This window comes from Rattus rattus, chromosome 2 (assembly GCF_011064425.1).
Source record: "Rattus rattus isolate New Zealand chromosome 2, Rrattus_CSIRO_v1, whole genome shotgun sequence".
NCBI lineage: Eukaryota > Metazoa > Chordata > Mammalia > Rodentia > Muridae > Rattus > Rattus rattus.
Window position 1 is genome coordinate 42,587,486 of NC_046155.1, and position 18,180 is coordinate 42,605,665.

At 41.6% G+C, this 18,180-nt stretch overlaps 1 protein-coding gene across 3 annotated transcripts in view; it reads right to left on the minus strand.

The window, feature by feature from the left end:
* Positions 1 to 18,180, minus strand: part of Hpse2 (heparanase 2 (inactive)) — a 1,004,606-nt gene that overhangs the window by 705,011 nt on the left and 281,415 nt on the right. The window lies entirely within an intron of this gene.

Here is an 18,180-nt window from a genome sequence, read left to right on the forward strand (position 1 = left end):
ACCCTGGAACATCAAGTCTCTGCAGGGCTAGGCACATCCTCTCCTGCTGAGGCCAGACAAGGCAGCCTAGGTAGGGGACAGATCAACAGCAACAGTTTTAGGGACAGCCCCCCACTCCAGTTGTTGAGCAACAGACAGGAAGACAGATCTGCACATTTCCGAGCAGGGGTGTGTGTGTGTGTGTGTGTGTGTGTGTGTGTGTATGTGTGTGTGTGTGTGTGTGTGAGAGAGAGAGAGAATCAGGTCCAGCCCATGTGTGGTTGGTGTTTCATATTCTGAAATCCCACAAGGGTCCATGTTAGTTGACTCTGTTGGTCTTCCTGTGGTGTTCCTAGCCCCTCCATGGCCTTTGATCCTTCCCCAAACTCTTTCATAAGAGTCCCTGAGCTCTGTCTAATATTTGGCTGTGGATGTCTGTTCTGTTTCAGTCAGCTGCTGGGTGAAGCCTCTCAGAGGACAGTTATGCTAGACTCCTGTCTGCACAATAGAGTGTCATTAATAGTGTCAGGGATTGGTGCTTGTCCATGGGATGGATCTCAAGTTTGGTCAGTTACTGGTTGACTATTCCCTCAGTCTCAACTTCATCTTGCTCCCTGCATTTCTTGTAGAAAGAATAAATTTTGGGTCTTCCAGGTTCAGCAGGGATTTTCCAGCAACCTCTGTACCTTCCAGGTTGTTGGAAAATTATGCCTGTGTGGGTGTATTTAAAAGGCACCCTATCTCTTTGAGCATCTCCTTTCCAGAATTTATATGACATGAGCTTAGTAATTTATGAAGTATCTCTCTGAGATGATTCTCCTAGAACTGGTTTTGTGACCTAGATTTTTCCAGAACAGCTCAATGACTACTCTCTCTGTCTCTCTCTCTCTTTCTGTTTCTCTCTCTCTCCCTCCCCCCTCTATGTCTGTCTGTCTGTCTCTCTCCATCAATTTCTCTCTGATTCTGTGTCTGTACCTATCACCATGAGTCTTTTGATCTATTTTGTTTGTGTTTTTCTCAATTCCTTAGATACCATTCTAACCAATCCCTTTCTCTAAGGACAGCTTGTCATGTGTTCCTTCTCTGTTCTCTTATGATCCTTTGTCTATTTCTAGTTGTGTTCTCCAACTTCATTTTCCATAACCTTGCTATCTTCCTGTCCGATTCCACACCTTTCTTTTGTCTTATGTTCATTCCCCATTCTCACAAAACGTCTCTTTTTGGAGCTGCCCTGTTTCTCTCTATGTGCCTCTCTTTGTTGGTTCCTGTTTCAATGTCTTTGCCTCTCTATTGCTAATTTATCTTTGTTTTTTTCTTCACATGCTTGCCTTTCTAATCTTGGAACTGTTCTATGAACAATTCATTTTTTATCTCACTGCCCTATATATCTCCAACTCCAAAGATGAAATATGAAAGAGGTTATCACAGCAGACAGAGCCAGGAGCAGGGCTGAGCCCAGGGTCACTGAAGTCATTTACACTCACAGTCAACTACACAGTTCTTAACAGAGACATAGGCTAGGAGGGGAGTGTATGCCTAAAACCCCTCAGTGAGAGATTAGGGTAAAGAGGCTCACCAGGAAAGGATCTTCTAGAACGAACTAGGAAGGGGCTGGAGGTGTGGACTGTTTGCAAGAAAACTTGTTTAAAACCACACATTTCTGGATTCCATCCCTAACATGAGGGTCGTGACAATGGGAGGGTTTGGTGACCAAAGTCAATAGAATTGTTTCTAGGACATCCCTTTCTCCAAAAGCTAAGAAGCCTGAACACAATGTTTCCATGTTTATGTCTTATAGAATCAATTAAACTGACTGAGTTTGACTAAAGGCAGCTTCTGTATGTAACAAACTAATCAAACACAAACTGATAGTCAAGTGGACTATACAGTAACTTGAGGTTATATTCGTCCAATGAAGATCCAGTCTCAGTCACTCGAAGCAGTTAACTAATCCTGGATGCCAATCTCTCCTGCATGGCCAAGTAAGGCAAAAGTGAAGCTTGCACTAATCAAGCTGTGTGCACATGCCCAGCTCCTCTTTTGTCTATAAACACTGCCTGCTGACACGGAAGGGTGTTGTAACTCTGAACTTTCTATGGTTCAGGATATTATCCATCAGGAATGGTTTCTTTACTCAAATATATGCTCATAATGTTGATTTCTCTTATAGTACAACAAGCCAAAGAGTATTTAATGCAAACAGAGATGAGTGTGTTAAGACATGCCCTGTCACCCCACTGATCAGAGTTAAAGTCAACACCTCCCCAGTAGTGAAGACCCTTATCAGCTCGTGGTGGTGTTCACAGATTTTGTCAGTTCTTCTTGCATTGTTTCTTATGAAAATGAATTTTTACTGTTTGCTAACCAAGAGGCCACTCCTGCCTGTGAACTGGGTAGTCTGCCTGAGGACCTTCACCTTTCTCTCTGTCTCTCTAGTCCTGGATGAGAAACACTCGAATTTTTCAACATCCTTAGATATCAAGGAAATGCAAATCAAAACCACTTTGAGATGATTTTTCTCTAATTACATTCATTTGCTTGCAAATTTAATATTACTTTTAACACCCGAATAATACTTCTTTGTATAAATGTAACACATATATTTTTTATCTATTCTACTGTAGAGGAACATGTATGTTGTTTAAGATTCTCATTATTATATATAGAGCAGCAATGAACATAGTTGAGAACATGACTTTGTGGTAGTATGAAGCATCCTTTGTGCATATGTCCAAGAGTGGTATAGCTGGATCTTAAGATAAATTAACTCCTCTGAGGAACTGCCAGACTGACTTCCATAGTGGCTGAACAAGTTTGTACTCCCACCAGCAATGAAGGAGTGTAGACGTTTTTGCTACTTTGTGGATTCTTCTTTCTTCCAGCCTTCTCCACCCAATTTCTACCCTTTCAACCTCTCTACCACTAGATAGCAAAGAAAGAAGTTCCTGAGGTTATTCAGGAATTTAAAGAGTTTAGAGGGGGTAACATTGTCCTTAGACTACTTGTTGCTGATTAGGAGAATCAAGGCCCTTGGGGCAAGTTTGATCCTCCCGGTCAGGATATCTATGTTCCTCTCCCTCTTTCTTCTCTTCCACCAAAAACCCCGTCTTCTTTTTTCTTTTCTTTTCTTTTCCTTTTTTTAATAGTTAGGTCCTTTTTAAAAAGATTTATTTATTTATTTTATTTATATGAGCACAGTGTAGCTGTCTTCAGACACACCAGTAGAGGGCATCAGATGTCATTACAGATGGTCGTGAGTCACCATGTGGTTGCTAAGAATTGAACTCAGGACCTCTGGAAGAGCATTCAACGCTCTTAACCATTGAGCCATCTCTCTAGCCCTTCATTTTTTCTTTAATTGGATAGTTTATGTATTTACCTTTCAAATGTTAATGCCTTTCCCTGCTGCCCCCTCTTCCATTCCCTGCTTCTATGAGGATGCTCCCCCTCCCTCTCACCCACTCTCACCTCTACACCCAGGCATTCCCCTCGATTGGGGAAAAGAGGGTTCACAGGACTAAGGGTTTTTCTTCCTATTAATGCCAGACAATGCCATCCTCTGCTATATATGCAGCTGGAACCATGGGTCACACCATTTACACACTTTGGTTGGTGGTTTAGTCTCTGGGAGCTCTGGTGGTGTCTGGTTAGTTGATATTTTCTTCCTATGGGTTACAAACCCCTTTAGCTCCTTCAGTCCTTCCTCTAACTCCTCCATTGGCGTCCCTGTGCTCAGTACGAGTGTTAGTTGCAAGCATCTTAATCTGTATCAGTAAGGCTCTGGCAGAGCCTCTCAAGAGAAATCCACATTAGACTCCTGTCAGCAAGCACTTCGTGGCATCAACAATAGTGATTGGGTTTGTTGGCTGCATATGGGATGGATCCCCAGGTGGGACAGTCTCTGGGCAGCCTTTCCTTTAGTCTCTGTTCCAGACTTTTTCTCCATATTACTTCCTGTATTTTGTTTCCCTTTCTGAGAAGCACTGAAACATGCACACTTATGTCTTTCTTCTACTTAAGCTTCATGTGGTCTGTAAATTGTATCCCCTTATCAATTAGTATATATCAGGTATGTACTTTTTGTAACTGTCTTACCTCACTCAGGATGATATTTTCTTGTTCCATCCATTTGCCTATGAGTTTCATGAAGTCATTGGTTTTGTTTTTCCTTGTTTCTTTTAATATTTATTATTTTGGGTATTTCTTTTTTTCTTTAATATCTTGAGTATTTCTTATTTACATTTCGATTGTTATTCCCTTTTCCGGTTTCTGGGACAATATCCCCTTAGCTTCTCCTCCTCCCCTTTTCTATGGGTGTTCCCCTCCCCATCATTCCCCCATTACGGCCCTCCCCCCAACAATCACGTTCACTGGGGGTTCAGTCTTGGCAGGACCAAGGGCTTCCCCTTCCACTGGTGCTCTTACTAGGATATTCATTGCTACCTATGAGGTTGGAGTCCAGGGTCAGTCCATGTATTGTCTTTGGGTAGTGGCTTAGTCCCTGGAAGCTCTGGTTGGTTGGCATTGTTGTTCATATGGGGTGTGGAGCCCCTTCAAGCTCTTCCAATCCTTTCTCTGATTCCTTCAATGGGGGTCCCGTTCTCAGTTCAGTGGTTTGCTGCTGGCATTCGCCTATGTATTTGCTGTACTCTGGCTGTGTCTCTCAGGTGAGGTCTACATCTGGTTCCTGTCAGCCTGCACTTCTTTGCTTCGTCCATCTTATCTAATTGGGTGGCTGTATATGTATGGGCCACATGTGGGGCAGGCTCTGAATGAGTGTTCCTTCTGCCTCTGTTTTAAACTTTGCCTCTCTATTCCCTGCCAAGGGTATTCTTGTTCCCCTTTTAAAGAAGGAGTGAAGCATTCACATTTTGGTCATCCTTCTTGAGTTTCATGTGTTCTGTGCATGTAGGGCAATTCAAGCATTTGGGCTAATAGCCACTTATCAATGAGTGCATACCATGTGTGATTAGGTTACCTCACTCAGGATGATGTTTTCCAGTTCCATCCATTTGCCTATGAATTTCAGAAACTCATTGTTTTTGATAGTTGAGTAATATTCCATTGTGTAGATGTACCACATTTTCTGTATCCATTCCTCTGTTGAAGGGCATCTGGGGTCTTTCCAGCTTCTGGCTATTATAAATAAGGCTGCTATGAACATAGTGGAGCATGTGTGTTTGTTATATGTTGGAGCATCTTTTGGGTATATGCCTAAGAGATATAGCTGGGTCCTCAGGTAGTTCAATGTTCAATTTTCTGAGGAACCTCCATACTGATTTCCAGAATGGTTGTACCAGTCTGCAATCCCACCAACAATGGAGGAGTGTTCCTCTTTCCCCACATCCTCGCCAGCATTTGCTGTCTCCTGTGTTTTTGATCTTAGCCATTCTCACTGGTGTGAGGTGAAATCTCAGGGTTGTTTTGATTTGCATTTCCCTTATGACTAAAGATGCTGAACATTTTTTTAGGTGTTTCTCATCCATTCGGCATTCCTCAGCTGTGAATTTTTTGTTTAGCTCTGAACTCCATTTTTTAATAGGGTTATTTGTCTCCCTGCGGTCTAACTTCTTGAGTTCTTTGTATATTTTGGATATAAGGCCTCTATCTGTTGTAGGATTGGTAAAGATCTTTTCCCAATCTGTTGGTTGCCGTTTTGTCCTAACCACAGTTTCCTTTGCCTTACAGAAGCTTTGCAGTTTTATGAGATCCCATTTGGCGATTGTTGATCTTAGAGCCTAAGCCATTGGTGTTTTGTTCAGGAAATTTTCTCCAGTGCCCATGTGTTCCAGATGCTTCCCCACTTTTTCTTCTATTAGTTTGAGTGTATCTGGTTTGATGTGGAGGTCCTTGATCCACTTGGACTTAAGCTTTGTACAGGGTGATAACCATGGATCGATCTGCATTCTTCTACATGTTGACCTCCAGTTGAACAAGCACCATTTGCTGAAAATGCTATCTTTTTTCCATTTGATGGTTTTGGCTCCTTTGTCAAAAATCAAGTGACCATAGGTGTGTGGGTTCATTTCTGGGTCTTCAATTCTATTCCACTGGACTACCTGTCTCTGTACCAATACCATGCAGTTTTTATCGCTATTGCTCTGTAATACTGCTTGAGTTCAGGGATACTGATTCCCTCAGATGTCCTTTTACTTTTGAGGATAGTTTTAACTATCTTTGGTATTTTTTTATTCCTGATGAATTTGAAAATTGTTCTGTCTAACTCTCTGAAGAATTGGATTGGTGTTTTGATGGGGATTGCATTGAATCTGTAGATTGCTTTTGGTAAAATGGCCATTTTTACTATATTAATCCTGCCATTCTATGAGCATGGGAGATCTTTCCATCTTCTGAGGTCTTCTTCAATTTCTTTCTTCAGAGGCTTGAAGTTCTTATCATATGGATCTTTTACTTGTTTGGTTAAAGTCACACCGAGGTATTTTATTTTATTTGGGACTATTATGAAGGGTGTAGTTTCCCTAATTTCTTTCTCAGCTTGTTTCTCTTTTGTGTAGAGGAGGGCTACTGATTTATTTGAGTTAATTTTATACCCAGCCACTTTGCTGAAGTTGTTTATCAGCTTCAGTAGTTCTCTGGTGGAACTTTTGGGATCACTTAAACATACTATCATATCATCTGCAAGTAATGATATTTTGACTTCTTCTTTTTCAACCTGTATCCCTTCGACCTCCTTTTGTTGTCTGATTGCTTTGACTAGGAATTCGAGAAGTATATAGAATAAGTAGGGAGAGAGTGGGCAGCCTTGTCTAATCCCTGATTTTAGTGGGATTGATTCAAGTTTCTCTCCATTTAGTTTAATGTTAGCAACTGGTTTGCTGTATATTTCTTTTACTATGTTTCGATATGGGCCTTGAATTCCTGTTCTCTCCAGGACTTTTATCATGAAGGGGTTTTGAATTTTGTGAAATGCTTTCTCAACATCTAATGAAATGATCATGTGGTTTTTATCTTTCAGTTTGTTTATATAGTGGATTACGTTGTTGGTTTTCTGTATATTAAACCATCCCTATATATCTGGGCTACTGGATCATGATGATGATTGTTTTGATGTGTTCTTGGATTCAGTTTGCAAGAATTTTATTGAGTATTTTTGCGTCGATATTCATAAGGGAAATTGGTCTGAAGTTCTCCTTCTTTGTTGGGTCTGTGTGTGGTTTAGGTATAAAAGTAATTGTGACTTTATAGAAGGAATTCTGTAGCACTCTATCTGTTTCAATTTCAAGGAATTGGATAGTATTGGTATGAGGTCTTCTGTGAAGGTCTGGTAGAATTCTGCACTGAACACATCTGGACCTGGGCTCTTTTTGGTTGAGAGACTTTTAGTGACTTCTTCTATTTCTTTAGGAGTTATGGGGTTGTTTAAATGATTTATTTGTTCCTGATTTCACTTTGGTACCTGGTATCTGTCTAGGAAACTGTCCATTTCCTCCAGATTTTCAAGTTTTGTGGAATATAGTCTTTCGTTGTAGGATCTGATGATTTTTTGAATTTCCTCTGATTCTGTAGTTATGTCTCCCTTTTCAGTTCTGATTTTGTTAATTTGGACACAGTCTCTGTGTCCTCTGCTTAGTCTGGCTAAGGGTTTATCTATCTTGTTGATTTTCTCAAAGAACCAGCTTTTGATTCTGTTGATTCTTTGTGTAGACCTTTTTGTTTATACTTGGTTGATTTCAGCTCTGAGTTTGAGTATTTCCTGCCTTCTACTCCTCCTGTTCTAGAGCTATTAGGTTTGCTGTCAAGCTGCTGATATATGCTCTCTCCTGTTTCTTTCTGCAGGCACTCAGAGCTATGAGTTTTCCTTTTAGCACAGCTTTCATTTTGTCCAATAAGTTTGAGTATGTTGTACCTTCATTTTCATTAAATTCTTTAGAAGCCTTTCATTTCTTTCTTTATTTCTTCCTTGACCAGGTTATCATTGAGTAGAGCATTGTTCAACTTCCATGTATATGTGGGTATTCTTCCCTTATTGTTATTGAAGACCAGCTTTAGCCCATGGTGGTCTGATAGGACACATGGGATTATTTCTATCTTTCTCTATCTGTTGAGTCCTGTTTTATAACCCATTACATGGTCAATTTTGGAGAAAGTACTATGAGGTGGTTAGAAGAAGGTATATACTTTTGTTTTAGGAGAGAATGTTCTATAAATATCTCTTAAGTCCCTTTGGTTCATGACTTCTCTTAGTCTGTCTACGTCTCTGCTTAATTTCTGTTTCCATGATCCGTCCATTGATGAGGGTCGGGTGTTGAAATCGCCTATAATTATTGTGTGAGGTGCAATGTGTGCTTTGAGCTTTAGTAAGGTTTCTTTTATGTATGTAGGTGCCCTTGTATTTGGAGCGTAGATATTTAGGATTAAGAGTTCATTTTGGTGGATTTTTACTTTGTTGGTATGAAGTGTACTTCCTTCTCTTTTTTGATGACTTTCAGTTAAAAATTGATTTCATTAGATATTTGAATGGCTACTCCAGCTTGCTTCTTCAGACTATTTGCTTGGAAAGTGGTATTCCAGCCTTTCACTCTGAGGTAGTTTCTGTCTTTGTCTCTGAGGTGTGTTTCCTGTAGGCAGCAAAATGCTGGGTCCTCGTTGCACATCCAGTTTGTTAATCTGTGTCATTTTATTGGGGAATTGAGTCCATTGATTTTGAGAGATATTAAGGAACAGTGATTGTTCCCTCCTGTTATATTCGTATTTGGAAGTGAGATTATGTTTGTGTGCTTTTCTTCTCTTTGTTTTGTTGCAAAACTATTAGTTTCTTGCTTTTTCTAGGGTGTAGCTTGCCTCCTTGTGTTGGGCTTTACCATTTATTATCCTTTGTAGGACTGTATTTGTAGGAAGGCATTGTGGAAATTTGATTTTTTTCATGGAATATCTTGGTTTCTCCATCTATGTTAATTGAGAGTTTTGCTGGATACAGTAACCTGGGCTGGCATTTGTGTTCTCTTAGGGTCTGTATGACAGCTGTCCAGGATCTTCTGGCTTCCATTGTCTCTGGTGAGAAGTCTGGTGTAATTTTGATAGGTCTGCCTTTACAAGTTACTTGGCCATTTCCCCTTACTGCTTTTAGTATTTTTTCTTTGTTTTGTGCACTTAGTGTTTTGACTATTATTTGACATGTTGAGTTTCTTTTCTGGTCCAATTTATTTGTTCTAGTTCTGCAGGCTTCTTGTTTTTTTATTGGCATCTCTTTCTTTAGGTTAGGGAAGTTTTCTTCTAAGATTTTGTTGAAGATATTTACTGGTCCTTTGAGCTGGGAGTCTTCACTCTCGTCTATACGTATTATCCTTAGGTTTGATCTTCTCATTGAGTCCTGGATTTCCTATATGTTTTGGACCAGTAGCTTTTTCTGTTTTACATTGTCTTTGACAGACGTGTCAATGATTTCTATGGAATCTTCTGCTCCAGAGATTCTCTCTTGTATCTCTTGTTTTCTGTTGCTGATGCTTGTATCTGTGGCTCCTTGTCTCTTCCTTTGGTTTTCTATATCCAGGGTTGTCCCTCTTTTTGCTTTCTTTATTGCCTCTATTTCCATTTTTAATTCCTTCACCTGTTTGATTATGTTTTCCTGGAATTCTTTCAGGGATTTTTGTGATTCCTCTCTATAGGCTTTTACTTGTTTATTTATGTTTTCCTGCATTTCTCTAAGGGAGTTCTTCATGTCTTTCTTGAAGTCCTCCATCATCATGATGAAATGTGGTTTTAAATCTAGATCTTGCTTTTCTGGTGTGTTTGGATATTCAGTGTTTGCTTTGGTGGGAGAATTGGGCTCCGATGATACCATGTAGTCTTGGTTTCTGTTGCTTGGGTTCCTGTGCTTGCCTCTCACCATCAGGTTGTCTCTGGTGTTACCTTGTTCTGCCATTTCTGACAGTGGCTAGACCGTCCTATAGGCCTGTGTGTCAGGAGTGTTGTAGACCTGTTTTTCTGTTTTCTTTTAGCCAGTCATGGGAAGAGATTGTTCTGCTTTCAGGCACGTAGTCTTTCCTGTCTACTGGTCTTCAGGTGTTCCTGTAGGCATGTGTCCTGAGTCCATCAGGCAGGTGACTTGGAGCAGAAAAGTTGGTCTTACCTCTGGTCTTGGGCCTGATGTTGCTCTTTGGGCTGGGTTTCAGTTATCTGTGAGGGAAGCAACAAGAAGTGCCTGCCCTGCCTTCTCTCAGGTCCCTGTGCACAGGGGGCCCAGATGGCACTTGGCGTTTTCCTCTAGAATCAGAGAGTAATCTCTTCTGGCTTCCCAGGCGATTCTGCTCCTGTGAAGGTCTAGCTCTCCCTTTCATGGGATTTGGGTGCAGGGACCTGTTTGACCGGGTCACTTCAGATTCACGCACAGTCTGTACTGCAGGTTTCCTAAAGTTTGAGTGCCCCTATCTTCCTGTTCCCAGAAGCCCTATACAGTTTCCTCTTGGGCCAGGGATGTGGGTAAGTGTGATTAGTACTGGAGGTCTCTCCTGCCCTGCAGTCTCAGGAGTGCCCAGCTGTTTGGGCAATGAGCTCTCTCTCCCATGTGGTTTGGGAGCAGGGAGCTTCGGGTCAGGATCAGCGAGGTAAGGGAGGTTTTATAAGGCTAGGTTAGTGGGGTGAGATGAAAAGAGAAGGCTCTGCAGAGGGACGAGGGACACAAAGTTTCTTTACAGCCTCTCCCTCCCCAGGTTACATCATCTTCTGTCTTTACCACTTCTAGATTCATGAGCTCTATGTAACTTCTTCCCATAAGCATTGAGTCAGGAAGGGACGGATCTGAAGAAAGAAAATCTGTAAGTAAAGAGAGATCAGGAGAAAGAGCATCCGAGGATACAGGCAGCAAGAGAAAGTCTGAGAGAAAGAGGGAGGGTGTGGGTTCAAAAACTAAAAGACATTAGGGGGTGGAGTTAGGGCATGAAGAAATGAGAGAGGGAGGGAGAGAATTGATGTTATCATATATAGGGGTTGTGGATATAGCTCACTTGGTCAAGTGTTGGTCTAGCATGCACAACTTTGGTTCCATCCCCAGTACCACATACACAGAGTATAGTAGCTGTACCTCAAATTCTAGGTGTTGGAGGTAAGGAGGTCAGAAGTTGAAGATCATCACCTGGTACCTGGAGAGTTCAAAGCTAGCCTGGTATAGATGTCAAAGGAAGGAAGGAAGGAGGGAAGGAGGGAGACACAAAGCACAGAGAACACACAGAGATGGAACAAAGGATAGAGACAGGAAGATGTACACAGCTAAAGACAGAGAGACTTGGAGCCATGGAAAGACCCAGTGAGGAAGACGCAGAGATTCAATCTTCCGAGGACTAGAGTGTGAGCTACAGGTCAGGGAAAAAGATGAAGCCTGTGGAAATCAGAAAGAATGCAATTGGGCAGAAGCAGGGTGGTGACAGGGAGAGGGTATAGTCCAAACATATTGGGGAGCCCTGTGCCAACCAGAGCTCTGAGCCCCATGCCAGCTTGGCTTAAGAAGCCTTGGGAGCAACCAGCACCAGTCATTTCTCTGTTTAGTGCCAGGATTAGCAGATCAAAGTTCACTTAACCTCAGCAACAGGCTTCAACCTTAATGAGTACAGCCAGTTCTTCAGCGCACTGGCTGGATCCCAGACACATGGGAGCTTTTGTACATAGCAAAGCCAATGCCACCAGAAGCTCTTCCACAGAGTAAACACTGGTATTCACGACCTTACAATTGCACAGGTAAGGTCTATGTGGGGGGTAAACCATATCTCAAAGTCACCTGGTAGCTCAGAGTCAACACAGATTTAAGTAGAACTCACCATTGTGACTCCTGTGCTGAGGGAAAGTGGAGAAGGTTAGAGATGCTGTTTCTAATTGGTAGACATGAGGCTTAGCATAGGACCTAGGGATCTTCCAGGGAGCTCTATAAGCTTGTCCACTTGGAAATGTGATGCCCAAGTATACTCACATCCCTTGAGCATCGGACTAATATATACTTCTCTATTATGTATTGTGAGCCCCACAATGTGCTGGCTACATGTGAGGGATTTTATAAACAAGAAGAAGTGAGCAACAAAAAAATTATTGAGTTGATATATATGTATATATGTATGCACATATAAATATGTATATATTTATTCACACACATATATGTATACAAACAACACATATATGTATATGCACACACACACATACACACACACACATACACACACACACACACACACTCCTGTTTTGGCCTAGGGAGATAGTTCAGGCTGTAAAATACATGATACAAAAATATAAGGATCTGAATTCAATCCCCAGAATCCAAGTTAGAAAGAAGGAAAGAAAGAAAGAAATAAATAAAGAAGGAAAGAAAGAAAGGAAGAAAGAAAACAAGAACAATTTTTTAATCTCAGAGCTGGGGAAGCAGAGGCATGTAGATTCCTGTGGTTCACTGTCTATCAGCGCAGTCCAGTAAGCAGCCCCAGAGCTGAGTGAGCTATCCTATCTCAAAAGTCATAGTATGAAGACACTTGGGAGATGCTCAGTGACTGAGAGTGTTTGCTGGATAAATATGCGAATTTTAATTCATATTCCAAAGACCACATAAAAATGCTGAGCATGGATTACCTGCAACATCTGCATTGGGTAATGAAGACAAATGGACCCCTGAGAGCTCACAGGCCAGGTGGCCTAGACAGAAAAAGCAAGAGACCTTCTGAAGACAGAGAGCAGTAGAAAAAGACACTGTGTTGGCTCTGGCCTCTGCATACTTACACAAGAGTATGTGCAGTCATGCATGACAGACATGCATTATGAGCACACATGCACACTCACACAAAGAGAGGGGTAGGGAGATGGGACTCAGCCCCTTGTGAACTATTTTTTTTTCAGGCGACCCTGTCAGATACTGTTTGGTTGATCCTGGAAGTTGTCAAACCTGATCTCACCTCAAGCCCTTTGCCCTTGTGGCTTCCTATACAAAAGGAATGGGTTGGTTTTTTCTCACACCATCTTAAAACCCTCCCACTATTCATTCTTAAAAGACTATGACCAGACAATACACTTCTTTCATTGTTCAATTTCCTTCTTGGTTCATAGCAACTGAGCTCTCCTTATGACCTGCTTGTCATTTGTATCTGCTGTTATTCAGATACAGAATGGGGTGGGGGATGGTTTTCTTATTCTTCCACCTCCCATTGAAGGGCCCTAGCAGCTTTCGCCCACCTTACACCCACCTGCCTCAGGTTGAGGCTAGGCCAGGTTCCAGTTTCCCTCCTCAGGTCGAGGCTAGGCCAAGTTCCATTCTCCACCCACAGGAATATTCTTGAGCAGGAAATTCTCAGAATGCCCTGACTGATGCTTGCTAGCCAATAGATTTAAGGGTCAATATGCTTAGCCAGTAAATTTGAACTGTAACCTTGCTGATGTAACCAGACCCCTAAAAAAAGTATAAAACTGCGGTTATAGACATTCAGCGCCACCTTCTAGACACTCACCTTGAGGACTAATTGAAGGTCGACCCTGATGTGCTGCAAAATAAACCTCTTGCTTTCACATCGATCTGAGTCTTGGTGTCTCACTTGGGGGCATCTCGAAGTAAGTACCACTGGCTGAAGGTTGGAGTCTTACGCCATCGTCATACCTAGGATGTTACGTAGTATGGCCTTACTTAATGAACGTTGGCCGATAGTAACAAGCATAACATTCCTTACAAAGGATCAAGCCTCCCCCACTCTTCGCAGGGACTCAAGCCAGCCTGAGAGTGGCAAGCATGACTCTGGCAGGTCTTTCCTTCTTCCCCTACTCTCTGCCTTACTAAAAACCATTCTATTACATTCCCATAGCTAGTCACCAAGTCTATTCCCTTACTTGGTCACTTCCTTCTCCAGAGACTATCAAGATTCAGCTATCAAAGTATTGAAGTTTAGCAATCAAAAGTCCCCTTTGGCTGTCCTAATTAACCTGCCCAACTAGAATTAACCCCTCATCTTAACAGGTGGCTCCCCTTTGAACATTATAGATTGTCATTTGCCTATGGGTCACCTCTGTCTCCTCTCTACCCACTGGCACTCTTTTGTTTTGTTTCTCTGGGACAAACACCCCTCCTCCCTCTCCCTCATTCCCTTTCCCTTCTCTCATTCTTAATCTCCTGTCTTTGTCTCCTTATCCCTCTTCTACCTCCCCCGCCCCTTTGTATATCTCCTTTGTGCTGAGAACTTGGTCTTGAATTGTCCAGAGCAGATACTGACCTTTTCACACTTCCCATGTGTAATATCCAATAATGTCTGGTTAAAGAAAAATCTAAGGTGAGCTAAACAAAATGCTTTTGTATGGAAGTTAAAGAATTTTTTTCAATTTCATGAATAATTTATTGAAAATTTGACAGCAATTTTATTAAATCTGTAAATTGCTTTTGATACAATTGCTATTTTAACAATACTAATTCAAAGAGTGTGAGAATCTGAACTGGTAGATGACTAGAAGGAGATGAAATTTTCCAGACACAACAGGGCAGTTACACATGTGAACTTGCAGAAACTGTGACAGCATGCACTGGAGCCGCACAGGCTGCGCATGCCTAGGCGCAGGACCTGCACAAGCTCAAAGTAGACCCAACCTGCAGGGAGGGTGGGAGTGGGCACAAAGCCCCATCCAATCTAAACAGATCTTCACAAGAGAATCTGATGGCAGAGGGTAAAATAGAATATTTTTTCTTTAAGGGAGTGACACTAGGTAGATCAACCGCACTCTAGCATGGTTCCCATGCTCAGGAGAAGTTGGCCAACTCAAATCAAACTCATGTTTTTTAGTGACATTTTTAGTGGACAGAAAGAAAATGAAGTTAGCCAGGAAGGGAAGAGAATTTGTGAGAGGTTGAGGGGACAGGAAAGAATATGATTTTAAAAGTAGTCTACAACATTCTCAAATTATATATATATATATACACACACACATATATATATACATATATATATATCCAGAAACAGATTCATTAGCTGTAGTTTGTCCCCTGTGGAAATGGTCTATTCAATTGTGAGCTTATGATTGGCTGAAGCCCAAATGCTGTGAATGGCTGAGACTCAGTTGCTTGGTTACCCCAGAGTATGTTCTTAGGTTACTTTTTGTTTGCCCACAAAGCAGGGTAGGTTCACTGTATACAGAGACCATTTTGAATCAGTATTTATCACCTTGGTATATATAGACATAGGCCCAATTTATCTATCTAGCCCTCTCACCAACTACTGATGGTATAGAATAATTATAGTTTTGGAAGGTAGAGGTACATGTTTTTAAACTTGCTCAAATTGAATGTAATAGAAAATGTCGAATTTGAATTCTTGGCTTCCAAGACCCCTCTTCTTTGCCCGAATTTGAATTCTTGGCTTCCAAGACCCCTCTTCTTTGCCCCTCTGTTGGATATGCAAAACCATGTTTCTATCCTAGTTCTAGCTGGGCATGATGGGGTCACACAACACTGTAACAAGATCTGACTCACAAGCCTCTAAAGCTGTGTGTGGATATTTTAATGTACAGACAGGATGACAGAAAGAGGTGACCAGTGGGCTAGAAGGATGGCTCAGTAGCTAAGGGCATTTGTTGTTCTTGCAGAGGACCATGGTTTGATCACCAGTATCCACATGATAGCTCACAAATACCTATGCCCCAGTTCCAGGGCAACCAATATACACACATGTGGGGCACATGTATGCATGCACGCAGGCAAAAATTCATATACATAAAGTAAAGATAAATAAATCTAAAATGATATTTTATGATGAGTACCATCGAAGTATAGAGTCTCCTAGAAGTTACAATGTGGCATGCGGCACATGAAAAACAGCTGAAGATAATATAAATGAGCAAAGATTTTCAAGGATGGGGATGGAGTCATTAGCAGGGCATTTGCCTAGAATCCACTAGTGAGGGGCTGGGTCCGTGTCTCATTTGTGGAGCGCTTAACATTCTCATGGCCCTGGGTTCATTCCACACACAGGTCCATAAACGAAAAAGAGATGTATTTATTGGGGTTTCCACAGAAAAGCAAGGCAGGACAGCACCAACAGGCAAGGGTAACAATTGTGTGTGTGTGTGTGTATGTGTGTGTGTGTGTGTGTGTGTGTGTTTGTGTGTGTGTGTGTTCGTGCCCATGCACAGAAATTGTGAGTTGTCATCTTTCATTCTCCACCTTATTCACTTCAAACTTGTTCTCTCATTGAGCCTGAAGTGCATTAATTTGTTCAGCAACCAAGAAGCCCAAGCAATGCTCCTGTCTCTGCTGCCCCTGCCAGTGATATTGGTACAGCCATACATGGCCATGCCCCTAGTTTTACATGAATGAAGGCGATTTGAACTAGGGTTCTCATGCTTGCACAACAGGCACATGTAACCCAGAGAGAGACACCTTTCCAGTCCAGTTTTGACTTTCGTTAGTTTCCAATGCCTTCCCCAAAGCTGACTGAGGGAGGAGAAATAGAAACTCGGTGTGTGAGTGTTATATTTTGGAAGTTGGGGGAAGATGTATGTCCCCCATAGGTCTATATGGTCATTTGATCCTCAGGATGGCCCTATTTGGATATTGTGGAACTTTTCAGAGGTAGGGACGTGTGAGATATCCTTAGTCTTGGAGGTATGACTAAAGACGCTTTGGGGGACCCCTACTGCTTCTTTTTTTCCCTTTCCTTTCCCTTTCCTTTTGTTTTGTTTCATTTCCATTTCCTCTCTCTCTCTCTCTCTCTCTTTCTCTCTCTCTCTCTCTCTCTCTTTCCTCTGTTCTTGAAGTAAGAGTAACTTCTTTCACCAAACATTTCTAGCACTGCTCTATAACATGCCCACCAGGTGACCCAAAGAAACAGGCCTCCTGCTTACAGTGGAGCCTTCAAAACTTTGCGCCTAAAGGAACCTTTCTCTGTGAAAGTTGGTTGTCACTGCTGTCATTAGAGCAATGAAGAGCAGAGAATGGAGGTCTGATCTCTTGGGACTGGTGCTCCCCCTGTAGGGCAAATACTGGAACAAGAGTGACATGGCAGTAAAGGATTCTGGAGATTTCAACATAGGTTCTTAGGCTGAGAGAATGTGACCTGCAGTGCCAGTGTCTTACCTATTCTCTGAAGACCAAGATTGCACCAAGCCCAGGTCATGCTAGCACACAGTGGGTTGACGCAATAGCATCTGAGGACAACAGCCTGGGTTACACAGTATAACCCTGAGTCTACATTTTCATTCTCAAAATGTCAGAGACCAAGGGATGTGGTATGCTTGTTTGTTTGTTTGTTTGAATTTTGTTTCGTGACAGGGTCTTACTAGGTAGAATCACTTGGGAAGAAAGTCTCAGTGAGGCATAGTCTACATTGGGTTGTTCCCTGGGCATGTCTGTGGGTGTTTGTCTTGATTGTTAATTGACTCAACCAACTGTGGGTGGCACCATTCCCTGCTTTGGGGACCTGAATATAGTACAGTAGAGAAAATTAGCTAAGTAAATGCAAGGGTCATTCGTTCTTTCTGCTACTGACTGTGGATGTGATGTGAACCTGTTTTAAGTTCCTGCCTTCACTTCCCCTCTACCGATGGACTAAAACCTAGAATTATAAGCAGAATAAACCCTTCCTCCCCTGTGCTGCTGTTTGTCAGGGTATTTTATCGTGCCAAGAGAAGTGGAACCAAAACAAAAGGTGTGTGTGTGTCTTTGGTTTAATTGCCAAATCCCAAGCTTAGCATCTTGCCTGCCCCCTAGTGGACATCTAGGAAACACTTGTCATATCGATGTTGGAAAACTGAAAAATCCTCCCTCCCTTCAAGGGCATTGAAAAATTTAAGTTATCATCAAGTGGTTTTCTGCTTAATGAGCTTTGTAAGCAAAATAAAGACTTATCCCTGGAAGCTTCTTTGTGAACATTACAAAAAAAATTAACAAAATATTTATGTTGTGAAATAGAAAATGCATGCTGCCAAAGGAATTTTTCAAACAAAACGTCTTTGTAGGTTGTAAAATACTTTATAAGCCACAACGTATTTATTAGGGTTCAGTCCTGTGTACAGTCTACAATCGTACCTACAAGCAATTTTAAAGGAATTTGTAAATGTCCGACCTCTTAAAAGAACCCACAAAATATTGTATAAATGTCAGACTTTTTATATTGTAGCATGCTCTATATAAATCAAGGCAGGTGCAGAAAGACAACAGATTTTTTTAAATTGAAATAGATTTTCTACATTAAATTCCTATTTAATTATATAGCACACTCTAAATGTTTGTTGAATTTA